The sequence below is a fragment of the Buceros rhinoceros genome, unplaced genomic scaffold (assembly GCF_000710305.1).
Source record: "Buceros rhinoceros silvestris isolate BGI_N320 unplaced genomic scaffold, ASM71030v1 scaffold15966, whole genome shotgun sequence".
Lineage (NCBI taxonomy): Eukaryota > Metazoa > Chordata > Aves > Bucerotiformes > Bucerotidae > Buceros > Buceros rhinoceros.
This window is the reverse complement of record NW_010419508.1, coordinates 13,874-31,319: the sequence shown is the minus strand read 5'-3', so window position 1 is coordinate 31,319 and position 17,446 is coordinate 13,874. Positions and strand designations below refer to the sequence as shown.

At 39.9% G+C, this 17,446-nt stretch overlaps 2 non-coding genes across 2 annotated transcripts; one reads left to right on the top strand and one right to left on the bottom strand.

Annotated features, from left to right (window-relative positions):
• Positions 1–3,667: 3,667 nt before the first annotated feature.
• TRNAH-GUG lies at positions 3,668–3,739 on the top strand. Its single transcript has one exon. It is a non-coding gene; the product is annotated as a tRNA-His (tRNA).
• Positions 3,740–9,775: 6,036 nt separating this feature from the next.
• TRNAH-GUG lies at positions 9,776–9,847 on the bottom strand. Its single transcript has one exon. It is a non-coding gene; the product is annotated as a tRNA-His (tRNA).
• Positions 9,848–17,446: the final 7,599 nt, after the last annotated feature.

The following is a 17,446-nucleotide window of genomic DNA, read 5'->3' as shown; positions in this document are numbered from 1 at the left end:
CTGATAAGGAAAGAAACCCCTGGGTGGGGGGGGGGGGGGCGGGCTGCTGCAGTGAAAGAGAGGGAGATTCTATTTGTATGTGCTTCAAGTTCTCCTTCTTCCACCTGCCCATCAACCTGTTGCCTGGGCAGGGGGTGCAAGTGAGTGTCTTCTGATTGTGCAGAAATGTTCTGTCCAAAACTGACATCTTAAGAGAAAATGTCGTTGTTTTGAAAGATTGTTACTTTTAGACAAAAAAAGACAAAACCCAAGCAATTTAATTAAACAAACAAACAAACAAACAGAAAAGGAAGCTGCGAGTATTTAAATGTCTCCGCAGTTATGTGGGTGAAAATTTCATAGCTGTTTTCTGAGCCCAGGTAAAGGTAGCAAGGCTGGGCTCAGGGGCAGAGAATCGCATGACTGTGCAAGTACTACACAAGGCACGTTTATGTGCACTAGCCTTCTTCTGGGGAAAAATAAGAAAAAATAATAACCCTTTGCTAACAGAAATTATAAGAAAAGAAAACTGGACTGGGTGGAAAGTAGTACCAGTGTAGTACAATTAATGAAATGATTTTTTTTTCCCAGTGGCAACTTGGGTTGCTTGGTATAGCATCGGAAATATTTGTGTACTGATCTTAAGCTTCAAAGGTTTATGGATGCAATTGATTTATTTCTTATAACCTGTATTTTATTCTCGTGTGTATATAGGTATGAAATAAAAACTGTATCAAGTGATTTCAACTTAGCAAAAAATGCTTTAGATGACATCCTAAGCTCTGTATGATGAGATGGAACTAGAAGTGCTTTTTTGATTCTTTGAAATCCAGATTTAAAACAATCACATGAAAATTTTTGATGGGAATCTAGCAAACCTATGTTACTGCTGCAAAAAATAAGGCATCCCTGTGACTGCTATGGGAAGTGACTCTGTATAGTAGATTAATACAGGTTCCAGAGCTTGCAAAGAGCCTGTCTCACCACAGCTGTAAACATTTTAGTGATGATTTGTAAGACAAAACACACTTAAAATCTCCTTCATCTCCTGAGTATCATGCTACAAAGCACTCAAGGAGTCTAAAGTAATTTTAACTTAATCCCCTTACTTTGTAGGTGGATGATGCCATGGACAGAAATATGTCTCTGAAGTATTTACTAGACTTCTGTCTTTAGGAGAAATAGGAATGTGTTGAGAAACTCAAACAAAACTAAATTGCTGTTGTAGCTTCCGGACAAGTAACCAATAATGACAAGATCCAAAATAAAAAAAAAACCAACGCTAGGGTTATTTAAGGTCCTAAGTATGGAAATTAAGGAAATATTCTAAGAGCTCTACTTCCACAGGTCTACAATTAGAAGAAACTTCAGAGAAGTTAAAATTTAATCGTCTTTGTTCCAGGACTGTTCCACCTGTCTATGTATCCATAATGCTGAGCAATGCCATCTTCCAAATGCATTCCTCATGCTTACCTAGAGGTGTCTAGGCGATGGTACTGCCCTGTTCACTGTTAAGGCCCTTTTAAGCTGATTTCGGCCCTTATCTACCACCCTTCTTTCTGAACCACAGTTTTCTGTGATTTGCAATAAATATATTTTTTTCACAAAAAAAAAAAAGTCATGTTTTTTTTAAAAAAAAGGAAATTTGCAGTAGTGAGTAACACTTCATAGATGGTCCTGGTAGTGGCTATTAAATACTGGTGCCCAGTTTCTTTGCCCTGTTTAATCAAGGTTTTTAGAGAACTGGGGAATATCATAGGACTTACCACATCAAAGGTTTTGCCCGGAAGTGGCAATCACTCTCTAGTTCTTCACAGATTTCTTTAGAGTTCAAAGGGCTTGAAGGCTGGTGAGGGAAAGGGAAAAAAGCCTTCTCGTACTGTGGCATGAGACACTTTACAGGTAACATTCACACTGTAATACATAAGCTATGCCAGAAGGGATTGCTTTTCCCAGTTTTTATTCCTTCCCAGAAGATTTGGTAGCTTTTTCTGCTGACGCCTGCTTTCCAGACAGCTGTCGCATGAGAACTGAAAGTCAGAGATAGAATGGGCAGATGGGGAGAGCCCATACTTTTTTTTTTTGGTCATTTTTTTATTTACACAACTGTGCTTAATTTCTGCTAAGTGTAATGGCTTTACAAGGCAACAGCAAATCTAAAAGTTGAGGGATTAACTTTATGTCAGATGTTTACCATGCCTGGTCCTGGTTTTCTTTCTGTCAAGCAATGCAGTCCCTTAACACAGGGCTGGGCTGGCACAGGGCTGGCTAGGCTGCGCGTGGCAGGATTGGAGGTCAAGGAAGCTGCAGCCTTCCTGCCCCATGGAGGGGCACACTGAGCAAAACACTATTCTGGTCACACCAAGCCGCTGGGCAAGGCTGTAGGGCAAGGTACAGCAGTCTGAACCACCATTAGAGCACCAGTTTCCTCTGTGTGCTCCCAGCAACAATCAGAATGAGAGAGACAGACTTTCTCCTTCCCTCCTGCAGGAGGTACCTGTGCTTTTCCCTGAGGCCAAGTCAGTGCGATTCGGCAGGGCGGCAGTGCGGTCTGTGCCGTCAGTTTGCCTTTTAAAGTCCCAGCCTAATGCCTTTTTCACACAGACTGCTTATGGATTAGTCCCCGCTGTGCAGACCTTCATCCAGAGTAAGTCCACGTGCCAGCATGTTGAAGACATGCTGAAGGCATTTCAATGGTCTCGTGTATGTCCGCCTAGTAAGTCGCTTGGTATGTTTTCATCCTTCTTCAGAGACTCAGTGTGGCATTATACCACTGCAGTCGTGGTGTTGCTGTGTTCTCCAAGGCTGTGAACCAAGCAAGGTTTTTTAATTAAATAATGAATATAACTGTGGGGAGGGAGAGCATGAGGAAAACAGAATGTATTTTCTGAGCAGGGCTTGACAACCCCAGAGCTTGCCGTGATGTTATCTTCCCCATGATAATTTCTCTTTGTGTTGCAGGTTGATTTCTGGTGGAGCTCTTGATTGAGAGAACTAACAATTTTTTGCTCTTGGGCCTATTCAAACCTGATGTTGTTTACCTCAGGTTTTGTGTCTGAACACAGGCAGGTGCTTCTCAGCAGTTGCTTCAGTATAAGACTAATTCATGGTCTTAGTTTACAGAAGCTAAGTGTTCACTCCCCTCAGACTTCACCTCTAGTATTTGACCATCTCCTTCCACAGTAGATAATGTAAATCCTGGAAAAGGTGTTTTTTATTTTCTACGCTCACTGCAGCGGAGGATGTCCATAAACACAAGCACTTACATTAGAATGAATCATATCTGGTTCAACTCAGCAAATGCAGTTTTCAAAAATGTATATTTTGTTCTTCTGCCTAAATTTGTCTCTACAGCACACTGCCAGACTTTCCTGCTGTCCTGACTTTGCCTCCCCCACCACTGATAAAATAGGAAAAATAATATTCTCTCTGAAAACGTTTTGAGGAAGAGGGTTATTATAACTCCTCTGAGCCTATTTTTAGGTAATCCTGAAAAGCATGGATTATTAAGAGAAAGGAAAAGTAAGTCTGGAAGAAATTCTGAGTAACATGCAATTAGTTGTAAGAATGTTTAGAATAAGCTGCTGCTAAAACTCAGTGTAAACTGTAGGTGGCACCATTTGCATAAAATATTGGTGAAGACTGGAGAAAAAAGTTGTCACTTCAATTTGGAGATTTCTGATAGCTTGCCGTGATCGTATAGTGGTTAGTACTCTGCGTTGTGGCCGCAGCAACCTCGGTTCAAATCCGAGTCACGGCAGGGAAAGGTGCATCTTTTGAAGAGATGTAATTACAGATTTCATGCCAAAATTAATCTATTGGTGATGTCTAAGACTAAGATGAGAAAGCTCCGTAACCTTTTCAAGAATGGTTTTCTAAAAGAGTATGTGCCATAAGTATTAGTTCAGTAATCCTGTTGCCAAGCATTTTTTTAAATTTAAATGTCTATGGATATTGTGATAAACACAGTAGCATAGTGAGCATGTAACTTTTATTGATTACAGCTTCTTTAGATGTGGACTAAGCCATGAATTCTATTTGGTTTTAATCTTTCCTAGTTTTTCATGCTAATACAGCAATCAGCCTGAACTGCTTGGAAATATGACAGACACAGAAATCCTACTTAACCAGGCATGAGCTGCTGGTGACAGCCAAAAGGAACCATCACTTGTCAGTGATTCCAGAGTTTACCTTTGTTTTTGTCGTAGGAACAGTGTGTAACTTCACTGTCCTGCCTCACTGAGTAATATCTCATAATATAATACGCTCAGATTGTCAGAACGAAGACTTCTAAAACGACCGTGTGGATTTTACATAATTAGTTATGGTAACTAATGGCAGTTTGTGTAATAAATGATAAATTAACAACAAAAATTAACAACAAAAACTACATAGCTGGTAACAAGTATGTTAATAAAAGATCTTTTTTATGCGGTTTATCAGATCATTTGAATGTCACTGAATAGAGTTTCTGATAGTTTGTTCTTTAATTTGATAAGGAGTTAATTTAAGAGCAAGCGCTGTTTTTCTCTCGCTGTCACATCTGATGGGACATCAGTCCTCTGCACAATGGATTACATCTCCACCAGGCTTAGACAGAGTCAAGCTTCATACAACAGACCCAGCTCTTGCGGAGTGTGAATGACAGGTGTCTTTCTCTCTGCAAAGCTGCAGAAACTTTCCTTGCCCTCCTACCCAGTGAGGAAGTGAAACAAAACTTTCTTCACTCAGCTGCCAGGAAAAATCAAAGACCTATACACCTGCAAACCTCACCTCTGGACGCTGGACTCCTAGGTGTCCCAGTTTTGGTGTAGTAGGATAGTGGCATCTTATCATTTCCCTCCGGTCCGCAGGAGATCTTTCTGACGTGGTTTGGGTTGTTTTTTTTTTAAATATCTTTGGGTATTCCTCTGATGGCCTCAGATTTCCTCTCTAAATATTACTTAGACTTTCAGAAGCATATCAGAGCAATTAGCTCCTGACTTCTTTGTCTAACTTACAAGACGGATGTAACTGTTTTCCTGAAAGAAAGCAATTTAAAAACATGCACTAGCGTAAAAGAGACAGAATGATCTTTCATACTGTGTTCCTGTTGTAGTCTCTCAGAAATGTCATCTGGTGTGTTAAATTTTATAAAATCCAGAAACATCAAATTAATTCTTCACAGGTGCATATATTCTTTAAATCATCCCTTTCTTTAAAGAAATTCAAAAATTGCAACGCCATAAATTCTGCTCTACTCATGCATCATCCTGAGGCTGCCAGAATGCTCAAGGTTCACCGCTGATGGACCTCAACCTCCCTGGAACTGACTTCTCTATATCCAGTGTTCATCTGTAGCTGAAGTATAGTAACCTTGTATTACCTTATTGCTTGTTACAGTAATACTGGTAATTTTGAAAAGTTTTAATAGGACATTAGACAAATTCAGAATGTGCTTCTTTTATTATTTTTATGATAAAATACCTGGAAACAGTGGTCATTCTGTTTGCTGTAGTCAGTATCTGTATTGCTAGCTCAATGTTAACATTATAAACTGAGAACAAGAATGATGTAGCTAGAAAATCAGACCTTTCTTACCAATAGCCCTTGCAGTTATTTGTTCTCTTCACAAAGGAACCAAAATTAAAACCCAATTTCATTTTGGAATATAAATGTGAAAGTGGAGGTGGCTCCCAGCATTCCATTTCCAGAGAAAATACTTATCATTTTTTCCTTCCCATTAGGGAAAAAGAAAACAAAAACTTTAGTATGCAAATTTCCAAGGACAACAAGATCGCAGACTAGGAAACACAGAGATGCAATCCTGGAACTGATTTTGAACCTTGAACTGTACAAAGAATTGCCTGTATGTTTCTGAAATATGTGGGTACTTTTCTAGTAGACATGACCAGATAACAAATTTCCACTTGGAAACCACGGTCTAACAATAATATGTTTGAAGTATTAGCAAGGATCCAGGTTTACATAAATTTACTTTGAAGCTCTGAAATTTTATGTTTTTTTCTGTAACAATTTGAAGGCCAGAGAGGAGGTTCATTCTGCAGCCTTCTCTGTCTTTATCCAGCGAGTTTATCTGATGGGAAATGCAGAACAGTGGAAAAGAGAGTGCATGCCTTTCTCTGCAGCTCTCCTGTGTCTTTTTGTTCTCACGCGTGTCCCATTCTGCATAGACTGTAAAACCTTTAAGACTTAGAAGTATCTGTCTCCATATGCCCAACATGCCTAATTCACATTTTGGCACTGAAACTAATAGGAACCTGAAACAACTGAAACAGCAGTGCTTGGGGAGAGATTTATTTTTGTCATTGCATTTTAGCATTAGCTGTTGATTAGGCTTAAAACTGCTAGAGTTCTTAAGCTATGGAGAAAGACACCAAGTTGTTAAGAAGGCAACACTGAACAGAAAGACTTGAAAAACTTTTGAAATGTTGATTGAACCTGGCATGGATTTCTGTTCTGCTTTCTTCATTTTTCAGCAGTGCAGCAGAGTTCGTTGTATCTTGTCTGATGTTCATATCAGGTGTTGAGCAGGATAGAAGGCAGTAGCTGTTTTGACTCTGCAGTCATCAAATTAATTCTGGTTTTCATTCTCTTTACAGGAGTGCAGCTCATATTAAAACTTTTATAGGTCCCCTCTGAAGTCCTTTCAAAGGGTTCTGGTCAAGAAGACTCTTTGAAAGGAGATCTTCTGTGGTAAAGAGAACTCCTGAAAGCTTAAATAGCTGGTTGAGCTTTAGCAAAGAATGCCAGGAATTCATTTCACAGGTGGGTTGATTTTACCTCTGGAAATTCAGCTCTGAGTTTACAGGGTATTACTGCAGGATGGGTAGTAATTGGGGAAATTTGGCAGATGGGGAGATTCCTGAGCCTGATGTGTAAACATAACTGCATAAACAATGTCTGATGCTGCAGTCCTGAGGCTTATCTCATAATCTGTCTTCGGTGTTTCTTAAAAGAAAGCATGTCCTGCACTCTGTGTGCAGTTTTATTTCTAAAACTCCAGCAGTCACTCACAGCACTGGAGAAAGCTGCACTGGAACACATGTGAAGACAGTGGTCAATTTGTGAAGCTTTCAACTTGTAACACTTTGGATTAAGCTTTGGCTCATGTTTGAATCCTACAACTTTCTGAACTACGTTTAAAACTACTGAGTAGGACTTGGTTTCACTTCTTGATCATCAAGAGTTGAGCACAATGCCCAAATGCCCAAATGTCCATATTTATAAATGTTTTCTGTTGCTTTCAAAAAGCTTCCTCTCTGCTTTTATATATCTTGAATCCTAAACTTCCAGATTTTTATTCTAAAAACTTTATAGACATTTCCTCTTCACCTTTAATTTCCCAGAAACAAAATCATCTCTTTGAATTAAATTCAAACACATCTGATAAATATCTCTTCCATAAAGCTTTGTGAAATTTATTCATGTGCTTAATGTTTTACAACTTTTTCCTCCACTCTTTTGTAAAGAAATATTGTATGTTTTCTCTGCACCAAAACAACTCAGAAGATGATACTTTGTGATACTCCTTCTAAAGGGATATCTTCTTTGTCACAGACACCTCCATCCAAAGGGATCCCAAAACAGTGTCTAAAAATCTTTGAGAGCATAATTTTGATATTCCATGCTAATATAGCATAAGTTTTCTCTTATAACACAGTCTGATTGTAATATAATCAGTGTTTATGTGCTGCTAAACCAGCATCCACATGCCTCTTGCACCCGAGCATTGTGCATGGAGCCAAGAACACAGCCATCGCACTGTTTCTGGTCATTTTTCTCTTGTGGATCCCTGCGTTTCCAGTTTAGATCTTGTGCTTTCAGAATCCCGGAATGTTTTCTTTTTCTTTTCCTTAGATATGAGCAGCAAACCTCTTACTATACTCTCCAGAACTGTACTACTAATTTATTTGGGGGTGGCAGGCCCATCTAAACTCTTTAGGAAAATGGGATGTGTTTATTCTGGGACCTGCCCCGTTGCTATTATCCACCACTCAGTTGAAGGCGAGGAGGTGTACTGATACAGAGAAGAAAACTTCTTTGTGGTGTAACCATGAAGGCATTTGTACTAAAAAAACCACACAGGGTAAAATAGTGTTCTGCTGTTACTCTTGAGAAAGAAACATCTGAATCATTTAGCTAAAGCAACAGTAGGAAAACTACCCTATCATGGACAATTCACTTCAGAAACACATTTTTAAGTTCTTTTGCATAAGAACTGAATTTAACTGAAAATACTTGCAAAAGAACCCTAGAAGGCCTAATACAAGAAACAGGAAGTCTTCCAGAGAAACAAAAGTGTAAATTCTAGAAAGAGGTTCAAGGTTGATCCACCAGCTATTGAACTGCTTTATTTCACCGTATTGTCCTCCTTATTTTTTGTTTGCTGAGAAATGGGTTTAATGGAATTAAGTATTCCCTGCTGGTCTTCACAGTTTTGTGAGTCCTGCTTTAAAAGCAAATCCTTTTCATCTTAATAGTTTCAAGATAATCTTGCTTACTTACTGAACCCTGGACAGACACCTGGAGAAAGTTTGCAAAGAGCTGGAAAGCCTGTGTCTGGATGCTTGAGTAGTGTTTGAGACCTCGGAAGGACATACACTCTCTGCAGTAATTTTGAGATTCCAGCCTCAACTGTTAGAAACATAGAGGCATTTCCCATAAATGAATGTTTGCTGCCTTCTCCTTCTTCATCCCCTGCTTTTCCTTGTGACTTGTAGTCAGGCTGTGTGCTTAAGTTGTTTGGTCAAAATGAATAGATTTTAGTCAGTCAGCAAGATGTGTAGCTATCTAATGACAAAATTAGACTTTGCCATATGATCTGAAGTTCATGAATACATTTTTGAGCATCTTCAATTAATAATAAATTGAAAGTAGAACTGTGTTGCTGGATGGTTCAATCAGTACCTAACGTGCCTGTCTAGGCACTTGGGAGTGTTTCTTGAAAATTTCTTTCTTTGTGCGTTTCAGCTAACTTCCTCACCTCACCATGCCCGTACTGGAAAACCACGGGTCTCTAGCACCCTGCCACAGTAAACACCAATGCCCACCAGCCAGCGTAGGCAGGATGAGTGAACGTTGCTTAAGATAAACAGAGAATCTTGTCAGACCATTTTCCCCCCTCTTGGCCGGATCCTCCTAGTCACATCATCCTCTCCCCACAAAAACAGTACTGCAATTCCAGCAGTGTCTTGCTTCTCTTTAACCAAATTTCAGACCTAGTCGTGATGTGTCCCATTTGCTGCTGTTACCAGCCTCATAAGCGCATTGTTCTTGGAACAAAGATACCAAAAATGCTCACAATGAAGAAATTAATCACATGTAATTTCATGCCTCCTTTGTTGCTCTTTCCTGAAAGATTCTTGAGGAATTTGCTTTTGCAGTGAGTCATCCCTTGGGACACATCATAGAAAGAAATCAATCTTTACTGGGAGAAAGGAGATAGGTTAAAAAACTGGCAGAGTGAAGTCGGTGGAAATGTTGTCCTGGACAGTCCTGGTACAACAACATGTGTGTGAACTGCTTGAAATCACACAAAAGGAGGTAAAAAACCTACAGTGCAGAGTGTCAACTACCTTATCATGTAGCAAAGAGCTATATTAACTTTTTTGATCCAGCTACTACTTCCTCTCATCTCTTTTTTGTTTTGGTTTGGGTTTTTTTGTGCTTCAAACACTAAAGCCTGTTTGGCAGTTAATGCAGAATGAGGGCTTGGGTGGCTGTCACATCCTCGGTGGTGTGTCTCCAACACAAGCCTCCAAAAGTGAGGACTGAAACAGTTCTGTCTCCCCTGTGCCATGACTCGGATTTGAACCGAGGCTGCTGCAGCCACAGTGCAGAGTACTAACCACTATACGATCACGGCAAGCTACAAAGGAGACATCCAGTGTCTCCTGTTTTCTGTCCCCTCTAGCAGAGCCACCTAGTGCGGACCAGCTATGTTCCATGTGCTGCCCTCCTCCCCGGGGTGACCAGTACCACTGGGGAACACCTGGGCATCCTCCACGTTCCACCGAAAACGGTGCTACTCACAGAGTAGGTACATGCAGAAGACAGGCACAAATGTTATGGTGGCAGAAAAATATTCCTGCTCCTTTTGGCATTTGCAGTCTGGTGCAGAAATCTTTCGTTGCCTTCTGTTTGGCCAACATCTACCTTCAAACATACAATGATTCTGGTCTGTGAATCTTCCTTCTGTTTTCAATGCTGTGCCTGGTGATGGACAAAAATCCGGTGGGGAGACATTCAAAGCTACATAATTATTTTAAAAGCCGTTGAAAAGGAAGGGTAAAAACACACATTCCTCTCCTGCTGTAAGTCAAATTTGAACCAGGCTGCCGTAGCTGCAGCACATAGTATCAGCCACAGGACTGTCATGGCAAGCTGGCACAGGTGCAATGGCAGAAAAATAAGATTTCTGGTAAAATACCAAATGTTGACAGCACTGAGTTATCAAAGAAGAGTTTCCATTGAGGTTTCAGAGTTAATGCTTCAAAACACAGGTGTTTATAGTAGAGTTATTCTAATAATTGTCTTTATTAAAGATCTCATATCCTCCATTTCTTCTCACATTTTAGTTCTGTGTCTGACAGTGATAACAAGAAAAGATTGATAATAGCAAATATCTTGACAATTTTGTTAATTAGTTTAAAAAGTAGAAGGAATTGGTGGGCACACCAGATGGTTGTGCTGCCATTCTGAGGGACCTCATCAGGCTGGAGAAATGGGCTGACAGGAGCTTCATGGAGCTCCACAGGTGGAAGTGCCAAACTCGGCATCTGAGGAGGAACAACCTCCTGTACCAGAACATGCTGGTGGCTGACTGGCTGGAAAGCCACTTTCAGAGAAGGCCCTGGGAGTTGTGGTGGACACCAAGTTGACTGTGAGCCAGCAATGTGTCCTTGTGGCAAAAAAGGCCAACAGCATCCTTGGCTGCACCAGGCAGAGCAGAGCAGCAGGTCGAGGGATGTAATCCTTTCTCTGTACTCAGCACTGGTGAGACACATTTGGGTGGTATGTCTAGTGATGGGCTCCCCAGTACAAAGAGAGACACGGACATACTGGATTGAGTCCACTGAAGAGCCACTAAGATCATGAAGGGCTTGGAGCTTGGAGAGGGTGGGAGAGCTGGGACTTTTTTGGCTCAAAAAGAGCAAGCTTATGGGGAATTTTATCAATGCACATGAATACCTGATGGGAGGGCAAAGAAGATGGAGCCAGGCTCCTTTCTGTTGTGTGCAGTGACAGGACAGAATGCAGTGGGCACAAATTGAAATAAAGAATATTCCTTTTAAATCTAAGAAGAATTTCTTTACTATGAGGGTGTTTGAATGCCAGACCAGGTTGCCCAGAAAGATTGTGGAGTTTCTATCCTTGGAGATATTCAAACCCAACTGTACATGGTCCTGGGCAACGAGCTGTGGCTGACCCTGCTCAACCGATGGTGGGACTAGAGAATTCCAATACGGTATGGCCAGGCTCAATGATTCTGATTCTCAGCAAAGCAAAAAAAACCCCAACCAACCGAGGCCTGTTAACCAAAATAAAATGTCAGTGCTTTCAAAATTTTTTTTTAGTATTTCTCTAATGTATAGCTGTGCCTAACACAAAAGCAGTTGAGCAGAGGGAGACCATGAGTGCCAAGAAATGGGATACTAAAACTTTGACAACATTCCCTGTCAACAATCACAAAGCCTGAGTGAGCTGGAGAAGTAAGCAATGAGGTTGAGCATCCTACTCGGTACAAAAACATATAGGACAACTTAAGTGTCTTCTCCTGTTTTTTTGCAATTGACAAAGGCTCTATAACATGGATCTTGCCTAGTGCATGCATGTGTTACAGTTTTTGCTGGGATTTGGAGGTTCTAAATCATGGGCATGAATGGTTAAATGTATAGGTTAGCAAGATTGCTTGTAATTTTCTAGCTTCTCTTTTTGCCGAGGTGATTGAGTATAGATTACATTGTCTCAGCTAAACTCTCTGAGATTGTGAAAAAAGAAGTTCGGTAATTTTTCTTCTACTAACCACAAATTCATAAAAAGATGTCCATTTGCCAGTCTATGCAGACTATGCTTTTTGTCTTTCCTTTTTTTTTTCTAATAACTCCACCCAATGTAGTTAGTTGTATGTGCAGGCATAATAACAGAAATATCCACAACTGTGCTCCAGATTAATTCAATTTCTAGGAGTTTATCTTGTCCTGGTATTTGCAGCACCTTGGGTTTGATCTGAAGGTCTAAATTATTTTAATAGCACACAAGGCCACAGTTCTGCACCTGAAGACATATGTACAGCTTTATTTGCAATGCTTTGTAATATTTTATGTGCTAGAAGAAAGACTTTTACATCTGTAATACGCAGGCATGGCCTCATGTTGATTAAATTCCTATTTACTTCACATTTAAGGCCTCCTAGCAGCCCAGTAATCTTTCTGTTTCTGCCATCCTCTGTACTTCTCTTTCGTTCAAACCAAACCAGATTATATTATTGTCAGAGAACCCAATGCAAATCTACTGACGGTACGATACTCTGCATCATTCAAGAAAAAGAGTGATTTAAAAAACATTTTAATCTCAAAAGCACTTCTGTGACGTGCCTCTGCCTTTGATTCAGCTTGTGCATTTGTAACTGTTAAACCTGACTGGCTGCAGTTGGCAGCAAGGGAAAAACTTGTCGCGTTAGACTGTGTCAGCATGTCTGAATACAAAACATGAGCCTCTGGAGAGTCTTTTATTTGATAGCTTGTTAGTTATGTTTCTTTAATTCACTGTGGTTGCTGAAATTTAGATAAGAGCTTGATTAGTTTGGGAAATTGGGAATCTTGACCTAGTGGTACTGAATACAAGTAGATCTCCTTGAAATTACCCTGGGACACTCTATTTCCAGTATTTCCCTCAAGAAGCGGTGGTTGGGCCTAACTTGCTGGCAAAAGAGGAAGAAACTTATCTATGCTCACAGGTGGTAAAGTTGCTTTACATTAGATTAGACAGTGGCACCGTCAAGGGAAGAAGATTCCAGAAAAAGACAAAAGTGAGAGACAAGTGTATTTGAACTAGAGACATGCCATCTTTTTTGCGTTCAAGGCGTGACTGGGGACAGCAAGACCTCTCAATTGTATAAGCATCCTAACTCACAGTGGCAAAGCAGACCTCTGCCCAAGACATCTCAGAGGCCGTGTGTAGTACCATTTTTGGTATTGCAGGAAATGTTAGTGATACCGTTCAGATTATGCTATTGCTGCCAGTAAGATCCAGTCACCCTGTCACCTGTCTTCTCATTATGTGACTGTGTTTCTTTTCTTTCTACCTTTTCCCTGAACTGAGTTTCTGTTCCCATGTAACTATATCACATGACGGAACACATGGTTACATGTGATGGGCTATTTCCCTCTTGAGTGATGTCTTGCCATCTAGGAAAATGGCCCCGGAGTAAGAGGCTTTTCCTGGGCTACGTTAAGGATGCGGAAGAGCTAACTCAGCTGCTAAGCCCTGGGCACTTTTCTGAAAAAGGAGTGAACCTCCCTAAGGTGCGTGTCTTTCAAAGCAAACTCTTTCATAAACTCAGTGTCATTGCAATCACCCTGATGACATGGTACCATTAAGTGAGCCTGAAAAGTCCTGGTGGTTAAACTAAACACTTGCAACACAGTATTATCTTTGCAGCTGGATAAAACATAGATATTGAGCCTCTTTTTTTCAGTTGTCTGAGTTATTATGTGTAGTCAGATTATACGAGAATTCAATGCAGTCTGCAGAATGCTTAGGATACGTATGCAATGTAATACTGGACAGTAAAAATATTTGGTTTAGAAGCATGTTACTGTTTTTTCCATAGTTTAAAAAAAAGACAATTTTTTGGCTCATTATAGACATCTCACAATTTAAAATAACTTTAAATTATTTTCTCATCTTATGTTACTACTAGCTTAATGTAAGATATAGTGAATATTTTTTACTTAGGCATAAATTTTCACAGTGTCTAAACAATGTACTGGATAATAAACCTGCCTTTAAGTGAACCTGTCAGACAAATTAAACATATGTGAGCCTGAGGAAATCCGTAAGGCATCATATGTCTCTGTTCAGCTGGAAGACTTCTGGTGCAGAAACTTGCTTCACATAAAGCTGAGAAGAAACTGGAGGGTAAGAGTGACAGTGACTGAAAGCTAACACCTATCCCGTCCAGTTGTGTTTCAGTCTGCCTGGCACACATATGCCAAAACTTGTCCTAATTCATGACCAGTACTTGTTTTACTTCTTATTTTTGAAAGTTGTTGTAGCTCCAAGGCAGTTTAGAGGTGATAGATCCCTCCGTAATGAGAATGTCAGACCAGAACAGAGAGTTGTTTGCACACTCGTGGTTTGAAATCCTCTCTTTTATACTCAGATTTGATGTAGATGCATGGATAGTTGTAGTCAAGGCCACCTGTTTAAAGGAACAACAAAGTCCCACTTGCAAAATTCTCAGACTTTTGGGTGTTACAGAGCAGAGGAGCCAAGCAAATGTAGATTGCTTGGCTGTCCAGACAGTACTATATTGCATCTCTTCAGAAGAAGCTCTTCCATCAAGTAATGAAGGCAATAGTGAAAAAAATTTATGGGAACCACATTTAACTTGATTTACAGCTTGTTCATGAGGCAAAAATGCAGAAGAAATGTTCACACACCTCTCTCATGCAATGGCTGCTTAATGTCATATGTAGATGACAGAGCAGCTGTAATAGTAGAATACTCATCAGGTCATTCCAATAGTATAACCAAACTGTATTTGATCATGGATGGTATTTAAGCATATTTCACATTAGGAAAAGGAATTTTTAAACTAATTTTTTAAACAACAGATTGTTAATAAAAAGATTAATTAACTGTGAATGCATTAGACTCTTAGAAACTCAGCTTTCACAAAATAAGGTACACATGACATAAGGACGTTTCCATAAGGTTTAGATTGTGTTTTTGGAAATAAACAGATCTTTCTGACTTGTTTTTCCAGTATGAAGATTTCTCTTAACAGAATTACATAACATGGAGTGAAATGACTTTTCAGTCACACTTCTGCAGCAAAACAGCATGTTATCTTCACCTTGGTCTAGGCAGCATTGTCTCCTTTAGTCTCAACTGACAACCACGAATCGCCACTCTTTTTATTATATGAAGCTCCTGTGCTTCTTCAGTTTGAAAGATGTTGTTTCCTTAAATCTTCACCATAATGACCAGTTATCTAATTCCTCTAATACAGCAATAGTCATTAGCAGCATAGCATTATCCTTCTAGCAATATACTGCTACCATCCTATGCCTGGCAAACACCTCAGATGTGTAAACAAGAAGCAGTACCACTCTCTGCCATGTGGTCTGCTTTGCTGCCCTGATGGGTCTTCATGATAAAGCCTCACAGTAGCCATGTTTGCCTACCATCACCAGCTCATAGCACCTATGGCTGGAGTAACTGTTCACAGATACTTCTGCTACAGCTCAACATTTATCTTCAGTTCTCAGACCACACTCATTGCTGTTGCAGGAAAAATGCCACCAATCCCACATACAGGAGAACAAAAATGGTTTATAAGGGAACCCACACAGATTCCCTTTTGTCTTTCAGCAGCTGCCTGTAGGCCCTGATATTGACACCCTGTCGGGCGTTGAGAGGATGGGACTGGTCTCCTTTCACTGGTGCCCAGTGACAGGACAAGAGGCAACAATCACAAACTAGGACACAAGATGTTCCATATGAACATAAGAAAAAAACTCTTTATTTTGAGGGTGATGTAGTGCCAGAACAAGCTGTCCTGAGAGGTTGTGAAGTCTCCATCTCTAGACACTTTCAAAACCTGCCTGAATGTGTTCATGTGCAATCTGATCTAGGTGAACCTGCTTCAGCAGTGGGGTTGGACTGGACGCTTCCTGGATGTTCCTTCCAACTCCCACTATTCTGTGATTCTGTGATTTCCAGTGTAAGCAATATCCATAAAAAGGCTCAGAGAAGAAACCTGAAACCGCCTTTACATAAGATGAAGCATGATTTCAAGTTTTAGAAAAACTACACAATGATTTGATCATATTGCACAACAGTCTATATAACTGAACTGTTTATGGACCATCTTATCTTTTATTAGTCTCTTATTAATTGTGTCGTGATACGATTAATAAGAGACTAATAAAAGATAAGATGGTCCATAAACAGTTCAGTTATATAGACTGTTGTGCAATATGATCAAATCATTGTGTAGTTTTTCTAAAACTTGAAATCATGCTTCATCTTATGTAAAGGCGGTTTCAGGTTTCTTCTCTGAGCCTTTTTATGGATATTGCCACTCTTGTTACCAATTTTTTTTTTCAGAGAAATGCGACATTAGTACCACCAGAACTGATGTTACTCAGAACATCCCATGTTCAAGTCCATGTACATCATCTATATCGGACTAGTCTTTCAGTTGTTTGGCTGTCAAAGTCTTTTCTCCTCTCGTATTTTCAATGTTTCCTTCAGATTTTAAAATGTTTTATTGATGAAAACACCCTCTCATCCTCATTGTGGATGGTGTAGTATAAATATATCACAGGTTCATTCTCTATAATGCTCTCAACAGAAACTCAAGCATTACGCTAGTAAAACACTTCCACTGGGAATGAGGTATCAGCAGTGTACCAGTGGGCCCATGAGAGCTCAGATTAATTTCCCTGTCGATATTGTCCCACTGGCAACTGACTATAATTGATTATACCCATGCTAGTGCTCGCCCTGCTTCTGTGAGGCTTTTTGCATTGCAGTGAGAAAATACTGTAATTTTTCTTTAGTTTTTATATACCATCTTGTGTCTCTGGGGATAGCTTTTGTCAGTTCAGTTGTGACCCTTATATTGGCTGCACTGAGAGCTCCCTAAGCATCAGCACAACAACCTATCCTATAAATCCTACTTACATGCATTTTATATTCTTGGTAATAAAACAGGACATTTTAAAACTTAATGTCCATTAATTAGTATTAAAATAAGGGGGTTCTGATTATTATAGTCACATTTTGTTGTACTGATTACCTCTCAATTTTGCTATTTGCAGTTAGGAAAGGGCACTTGGGAAATGACAAAATGAGAGCCACGGTTAGTACAGCCCCTTTAAACTCTGGAGGTGGCTGAACTTCCTAGTGCTTTCAGTCCTGAAGTTAGAGAGACATTACACTCCCTGATGAGGTCTTTTATTGTATATACTGAATGCAAAACAAACAAATAAACAAAAAACCCCGACAGGAACCGCTTACGTATGTTATTTAAAAATTTCCCTGATTAGCCTATTTAATATGCTACATGCAGCTGGAAGTGTTTAAGAGCCCCAACTCATGATGTTTTGTTACACTGCAAAATTGCAGAGTATAAAAATTGTCTAGCTTAGATTTGCATGGTAATTAAGATTTACCTGGCAGAAGCTCATAAGGAACAGGCACAATAACGTCAAATTTCTGTCTTCCTTGA